Source organism: Euphorbia lathyris, chromosome 6 (genome assembly GCF_963576675.1).
Source record: "Euphorbia lathyris chromosome 6, ddEupLath1.1, whole genome shotgun sequence".
Classification (NCBI taxonomy): domain Eukaryota; kingdom Viridiplantae; phylum Streptophyta; class Magnoliopsida; order Malpighiales; family Euphorbiaceae; genus Euphorbia; species Euphorbia lathyris.
The window spans coordinates 72,300,919-72,309,289 of NC_088915.1; positions in this window are offsets into that span (position 1 = coordinate 72,300,919).

Below are 8,371 nucleotides of genomic sequence, written 5' to 3' on the forward strand. Positions count from 1 at the left end.
TACAGCTTGAGTGGGGTTTGGTGAAGGTCCTATATATGTATATACAGCTTATCAGTTTGGTGAAATAGAAGACAAAAAATGATCTATATGGCTACTCTGGCTAAGATTGCCCATATGGCCGGCAATGACTAAACATAAGAGAGGAGGTTTTTCCTCCCCTAGTTACTGTTGATGGCCGACCACATTGTGCAATCTTAGCCACGGGAGTGGTCTTTCTTTTGCCACAGGGTAACACCATTTTCAACACATGAAGCACTCAAATCTGGTTTGTTTTCAATTAATTTGTGAGTGCACTATGATATACATGATAGATTTGATTTAGTGAAGGCGTTCTGGAATGAAAATGGTATTTGTGAATGATTTTCTCAACCTTTTGAGTGCGCCCTCATGGTTTAAATCTAATCCAAACAAATCAACAGTTATATTTATATCAAACTTGTTTTTTTCTTGCAGATACATAATAAATTAATCAATAAATTTCGATACTATTTTCTTTCATCAGTTTGAATAGATCTGGTTTAAAAAAAATATATAACCTCAAGTTATTATAAAAATTCAAAATAATTTTTTTTTTTCATTTGAAAATGTAGCCTGTAAAATTGGAGTCTTGCTTTTTTTTCTTTCTTTTTTCTTTTATTTATTGGAGTCTGAAGTTAATTTTTTTTAATTGTCACTAGATGTTTTAATTGTAAGATAGCTAATGAAACTGTTATTGGAATTGAGTTCTCATTTGAAGAAAAATATATCTAATATCTTGTATTTCTTTTTGTATATTGTATGGACGATCCAATGTGCAAGGATTAGAATTGGGATTTTTTTTTTTTTTTTGTATATTGTATGGATGATCTGATGTGCAAGGACTAAGATTGAGAATTGTTTGATACTCTTTCCTCGAGGAAGGAGTTTGATTATGGTGACTTCTACGTTTATCAATGGCTCTATAAGTGAAATATTTTTAAGGCTTTATCAATGCCAGTTAAATAGTTTTCTTTTGTTAGAATTAGAAATGAAATTTGTATGTCAGTTTAATGGAATTTCTTCTTGTAAGAATGGTTAATAGAAGAGAACATTGGTAGAGGAAATGGAATTGTCTGAATTTGGTGAAATTGAAAGCTTCGGTTTGATTTTGTTTTACTATTTTATTGTGTGAGTGCTTTGGATATTATGCTGCTGGGTATTAATATATGGGTTTCTTTTAATAGTCAGTGCTGAATTTTAAATATTATTGTGCGTCTCCCTAGTTCTCCTCGTGTCATTTCAGTGTGTTGGCAGCGATCTCTGGCCGCGTGGATAAAATGCAATATCAACGCTCAGCTTCTGGAGCCCCTGGGCAGGCATCTATAGAATTTCACTGGCCTTTCCTAGAGGAGCTTTTGCTTTCCCCATTGCTAACTCTTTTTAATTGGTTGGTTGAGTTGAAAAGTGCAATTTTCGTTGTCAAGAACCCTTGGGAGAAGAACTGGCGTCATCTCTAGTTAGAAAGTGACTTGAGTTATTTTGTACATTTGTTTGAGAGTGGCTCTATCAAGGTCCCATGGGTTGTTCGTCAAGACTGACTGACTACTTTGTCTTTCTTACTTATCTCCCATGACATTCGTGGTACCACATGTATCTACAGGGAAGGTAACCGAGCTGCTAATTCACTAGCAAAGTTTGCTCACAGCGCGACAGAGTCTTATTGGTGGGATTCCACTTAGATTTTTGTAGTTCTTTTATTTTATATGATTTCTGTGGCATGGAAAAATATAGATTCTCCTAAGACCGTATACTATTTTGATTTATTTTTTATTAGCATATTTGGCTTACGGGGTTTTGCGATTGGCTTGGGACGTGTCAGCCTAGTGGGGATGTCATGCCCCCTGTTGTTCTCTTTCCCCTAATTTTTACTAAAAAGAATGTTGAATTTTTCCATTAATATTTAATGTCATGTAGTTTAATATCTTTGTTAATTTACGTAGTTAATTTAGTAGTTTACTTTTAAACGTGAACTAAACAATAATACACGGACTTGACGGAAACAAAGAGAAACATAAGAAAACTTATTAAGTTACACAAATTGTTCACCTGACTTCCACTATTATTATTATATAAATGAATCCCACTTGTCTTTACACCGTCAAAATTAACGAAATACTTTATACAGTCGAAGTGGGGGCTGGTAAACGTTATATATGGTTACTCCGGCTACCCCGATAATGACTGAACATAAGAAATGAGGTGTTTTCTTCTCTAGTCATGGTTGATGGCTTGTGCATTGTGGAATCTTAGCCACCCAAGTAGTTTTTCTTTCGCCAATCTGAACCATAATTTGGGGAATACCATTTTCAACAGTTATCAATGTTTTCTTGCGTCATCCATTTGAATATATATACTCTTAAAAAACGTAACTTTATGGTATTATGAAAATTCAAAACAAAGTCTTTTCATTTTAAAGTGTAGTCTGTAAAATTGGAACCGAAAAGACTACTACATTCCTTTCCTTATCCAATACAAAGTTCCATTTGCCATGTATTCGAAAACCAAAATCCTGTCAGTTCCTTGTCCAACCAAACGTTTGTGGTGAAGCCTTTAATGTTCTTTTGTTGACCTATATATTTCCTCTTGATTGCCACTTCACTTACGCCCCTTAACCATCCCCAAGCTTGCAGATTGCAGCGATCAGCTGAGAAGTCATAAGTGGCAGCAGCAAGTTCAGCTACAGTGAATTCCTTGTCTCTATATAGTTTCCTTAGATTCAAGGTGGACATTGTTTATAGATGATTTCCAAAAAATTTTGTATATAAAAGATCAAAGGCAAAGAATATACGCCAAGTAGAGACTTCGACAAGATTATTTCAGTCTTTCAAGACAACTACACTAATGTTATTGATGCAAAAATCCATTGAAAGAAGGCACAAACTAGGGATTGTAACCGGTACCGTACCCGCGGGTACCCGACACTACCCGATCCTAATAGAACTACCCGTACCCTGTATAAAAGGATATGAGACCGGTATGGAATCAAAACCATTATCCGTTAAGGTAATAAGATAGGTACGGGAATACCATACTTTTTTTATATATTAATTATTAAATACCATTATTTTTTAGATGTAAGACGTGAGATTTGAACCCCAACTTTTTGTTTTTCAACCATTGATTCTTAACGGGTAAGGATATCCGCGGGTACCTCATGAATTAAATGGGCCGGATATGGGATGCACAGAGCATACTGGTTGGTTAGGGTAATGGGACGGGTATATGTAACTAAAAAATAAAAGGATAAGAGTTTGGGTTTGACATTATCAACAGGTATCCTACCAGTTGATAAATATTCAATCTTTCTTCCGCTCAAATCAAAGTTATACCGGCCATGATGGCACAACTCTCCCTTTTGTGAGTGCTGGTGAAGTCCCTTTTGCGTTTTATCTTTCTAAATCTTTATGTACATTATATACAGTCATCGACATCCTTTATTTAACTCTTTTTTTCGGAGCTATGGAGGAGGAAATTTCATATTTGTGATGTGAATACCATTTCATGTTAGAGCTTACATGGAATCAGCAGTTTTCGACAAGCTCTGATATGGAGCTCTAAATATTCTTGGGGTTGTATTAAGTTTAGTAGATTTTGCAAAATCAATAATTTGTTTTTTCGGATTTCGAACATGATTAATCCACCTGCATTAGAAGATGAAGTAGAGGCAGTTGAAATCATGGCATTGCACTTCATCGTGCAACAAGAATTGTAGTTTCACAAAGGTCGCTTGCAAGGAATTTCTATTTTTCTTGGTAGATTAAACTCGATGTAACTTTGGATGAAAATGAAAGTAGAAAAGCATAATTTTTCACAAAATTGGAGTTCAAGGGCTTATGTGAAAATTTCTCCAATAATATGCTTTTTCCATTCCTAGTGTTTGTGAATGACAATTTTCTTAGCCAAATTTTAAAGCAGTGTGGCATATGGTAAGAAACATATGCAACTTATGTGGAAAAAGTCTTATAGATTTTGAAAACCCAACAAGTTAGCTTTGAAAACTGATCCTCAATGTACTAAATTTTACAACCCTTTTGATCTTTTACAAAGTCTTCTAGATTGGAACCATAAATCCTATGAACATTTCCACCTTTTTTTAACTAATTTAACAGTTTATAAACTAAATAGAATTTAAGCTCATTTTACACTCTTACAATTCGATTTGAGGACGGTGTTTTATCGATTTTGTAGCATCTTAATGAGATCGTGACATAGTTTTTTTAAACGACAAAAATACCCTTTGTTAATAAGGTATTAATTAGTTTAGTAGCATCTTAATGAGAACGGTGACCCTCATTTTTCCATAAATTGATTACACTACTAAGCTGCTACATGAAATTATGTAGATATGATTGGAGAATAGATAGAAGAAATCACAACTAATGTAAGAAATCACAACTTGGATATGAGTAGTTTCACAAAGGTCGCTTGCAAGGAATTTCTGTTTTTCTTGGTAGATTAAACTCGATGTAACTTTGGATGAAAATGAAAGTAGAAAAGCATAATTTTTCACAAAATTGGAGTTCAAGGGCTTATGTGAAAATTTCTCCAATAATATGCTTTTTCCATTCCTAGTGTTTGTGGATGACAATTTTCTTAGCCAAATTTTAAAGCAGTGTGGCATATGGTAAGAAACATATGCAACTTATGTGGAAAAAGTCTTATAGATTTTGAAAACCGAACAAGTTAGCTTTGAAAACTGATCCTCAATTTACTAAATTTTACAACCCTTTTGATCTTTGACAAAGTCTTCTAGATTGGAACCATAAATCCTATGAACATTTCCACCTTTTTTTAACTAATTTAACAGTTTATAAACTAAATAGAATTTAAGCTCATTTTACACTCTTACAATTCGATTTGAGGACGGTGTTTTATCGATTTTGTAGCATCTTAATGAGATCGTGACATAGTTTTTTTAAACGACAAAAATACCCTTTGTTAATAAGGTATTAATTAGTTTAGTAGCATCTTAATGAGAACGGTGACCCTCATTTTTCCATAAATTGATTACACTACTAAGCTGCTACATGAAATTATGTAGATATGATTGGAGAATAGATAGAAGAAATCACAACTAATGTAAGAAATCACAACTTGGATATGAGTAGTTTCACAAAGGTCGCTTGCAAGGAATTTCTGTTTTTCTTGGTAGATTAAACTCGATGTAACTTTGGATGAAAATGAAAGTAGAAAAGCATAATTTTTCACAAAATTGGAGTTCAAGGGCTTATGTGAAAATTTCTCCAATAATATGCTTTTTCCATTCCTAGTGTTTGTGGATGACAATTTTCTTAGCCAAATTTTAAAGCAGTGTGGCATATGGTAAGAAACATATGCAACTTATGTGGAAAAAGTCTTATAGATTTTGAAAACCGAACAAGTTAGCTTTGAAAACTGATCCTCAATGTACTAAATTTTACAACCCTTTTGATCTTTTACAATGTCTTCTAGATTGGAACCATAAATCCTATGAACATTTCCACCTTTTTTTAACTAATTTAACAGTTTATAAACTAAATAGAATTTAAGCTCATTTTACACTCTTACAATTCGATTTGAGGACGGTGTTTTATCGATTTTGTAGCATCTTAATGAGATCGTGACATAGTTTTTTTAAACGACAAAAATACCCTTTGTTAATAAGGTATTAATTAGTTTAGTAGCATCTTAATGAGAACGGTGACCCTCATTTTTCCATAAATTGATTACACTACTAAGCTGCTACATGAAATTATGTAGATATGATTGGAGAATAGATAGAAGAAATCACAACTAATGTAAGAAATCACAACTTGGATATGAGTAGTTTCACAAAGGTCGCTTGCAAGGAATTTCTGTTTTTCTTGGTAGATTAAACTCGATGTAACTTTGGATGAAAATGAAAGTAGAAAAGCATAATTTTTCACAAAATTGGAGTTCAAGGGCTTATGTGAAAATTTCTCCAATAATATGCTTTTTCCATTCCTAGTGTTTGTGGATGACAATTTTCTTAGCCAAATTTTAAAGCAGTGTGGCATATGGTAAGAAACATATGCAACTTATGTGGAAAAAGTCTTATAGATTTTGAAAACCGAACAAGTTAGCTTTGAAAACTGATCCTCAATTTACTAAATTTTACAACCCTTTTGATCTTTGACAAAGTCTTCTAGATTGGAACCATAAATCCTATGAACATTTCCACCTTTTTTTAACTAATTTAACAGTTTATAAACTAAATAGAATTTAAGCTCATTTTACACTCTTACAATTCGATTTGAGGACGGTGTTTTATCGATTTTGTAGCATCTTAATGAGATCGTGACATAGTTTTTTTAAACGACAAAAATACCCTTTGTTAATAAGGTATTAATTAGTTTAGTAGCATCTTAATGAGAACGGTGACCCTCATTTTTCCATAAATTGATTACACTACTAAGCTGCTACATGAAATTATGTAGATATGATTGGAGAATAGATAGAAGAAATCACAACTAATGTAAGAAATCACAACTTGGATATGAGTAGTTTCACAAAGGTCGCTTGCAAGGAATTTCTGTTTTTCTTGGTAGATTAAACTCGATGTAACTTTGGATGAAAATGAAAGTAGAAAAGCATAATTTTTCACAAAATTGGAGTTCAAGGGCTTATGTGAAAATTTCTCCAATAATATGCTTTTTCCATTCCTAGTGTTTGTGGATGACAATTTTCTTAGCCAAATTTTAAAGCAGTGTGGCATATGGTAAGAAACATATGCAACTTATGTGGAAAAAGTCTTATAGATTTTGAAAACCGAACAAGTTAGCTTTGAAAACTGATCCTCAATGTACTAAATTTTACAACCCTTTTGATCTTTTACAATGTCTTCTAGATTGGAACCATAAATCCTATGAACATTTCCACCTTTTTTTAACTAATTTAACAGTTTATAAACTAAATAGAATTTAAGCTCATTTTACACTCTTACAATTCGATTTGAGGACGGTGTTTTATCGATTTTGTAGCATCTTAATGAGATCGTGACATAGTTTTTTTAAACGACAAAAATACCCTTTGTTAATAAGGTATTAATTAGTTTAGTAGCATCTTAATGAGAACGGTGACCCTCATTTTTCCATAAATTGATTACACTACTAAGCTGCTACATGAAATTATGTAGATATGATTGGAGAATAGATAGAAGAAATCACAACTAATGTAAGAAATCACAACTTGGATATGAGTAGTTTCACAAAGGTCGCTTGCAAGGAATTTCTGTTTTTCTTGGTAGATTAAACTCGATGTAACTTTGGATGAAAATGAAAGTAGAAAAGCATAATTTTTCACAAAATTGGAGTTCAAGGGCTTATGTGAAAATTTCTCCAATAATATGCTTTTTCCATTCCTAGTGTTTGTGGATGACAATTTTCTTAGCCAAATTTTAAAGCAGTGTGGCATATGGTAAGAAACATATGCAACTTATGTGGAAAAAGTCTTATAGATTTTGAAAACCGAACAAGTTAGCTTTGAAAACTGATCCTCAATTTACTAAATTTTACAACCCTTTTGATCTTTGACAAAGTCTTCTAGATTGGAACCATAAATCCTATGAACATTTCCACCTTTTTTTAACTAATTTAACAGTTTATAAACTAAATAGAATTTAAGCTCATTTTACACTCTTACAATTCGATTTGAGGACGGTGTTTTATCGATTTTGTAGCATCTTAATGAGATCGTGACATAGTTTTTTTAAACGACAAAAATACCCTTTGTTAATAAGGTATTAATTAGTTTAGTAGCATCTTAATGAGAACGGTGACCCTCATTTTTCCATAAATTGATTACACTACTAAGCTGCTACATGAAATTATGTAGATATGATTGGAGAATAGATAGAAGAAATCACAACTAATGTAAGAAATCACAACTTGGATATGAGTAGTTTCACAAAGGTCGCTTGCAAGGAATTTCTGTTTTTCTTGGTAGATTAAACTCGATGTAACTTTGGATGAAAATGAAAGTAGAAAAGCATAATTTTTCACAAAATTGGAGTTCAAGGGCTTATGTGAAAATTTCTCCAATAATATGCTTTTTCCATTCCTAGTGTTTGTGGATGACAATTTTCTTAGCCAAATTTTAAAGCAGTGTGGCATATGGTAAGAAACATATGCAACTTATGTGGAAAAAGTCTTATAGATTTTGAAAACCGAACAAGTTAGCTTTGAAAACTGATCCTCAATGTACTAAATTTTACAACCCTTTTGATCTTTTACAATGTCTTCTAGATTGGAACCATAAATCCTATGAACATTTCCACCTTTTTTTAACTAATTTAACAGTTTATAAACTAAATAGAATTTAAGCTCATTTTACACTCTTACAATTCGATTTGAGG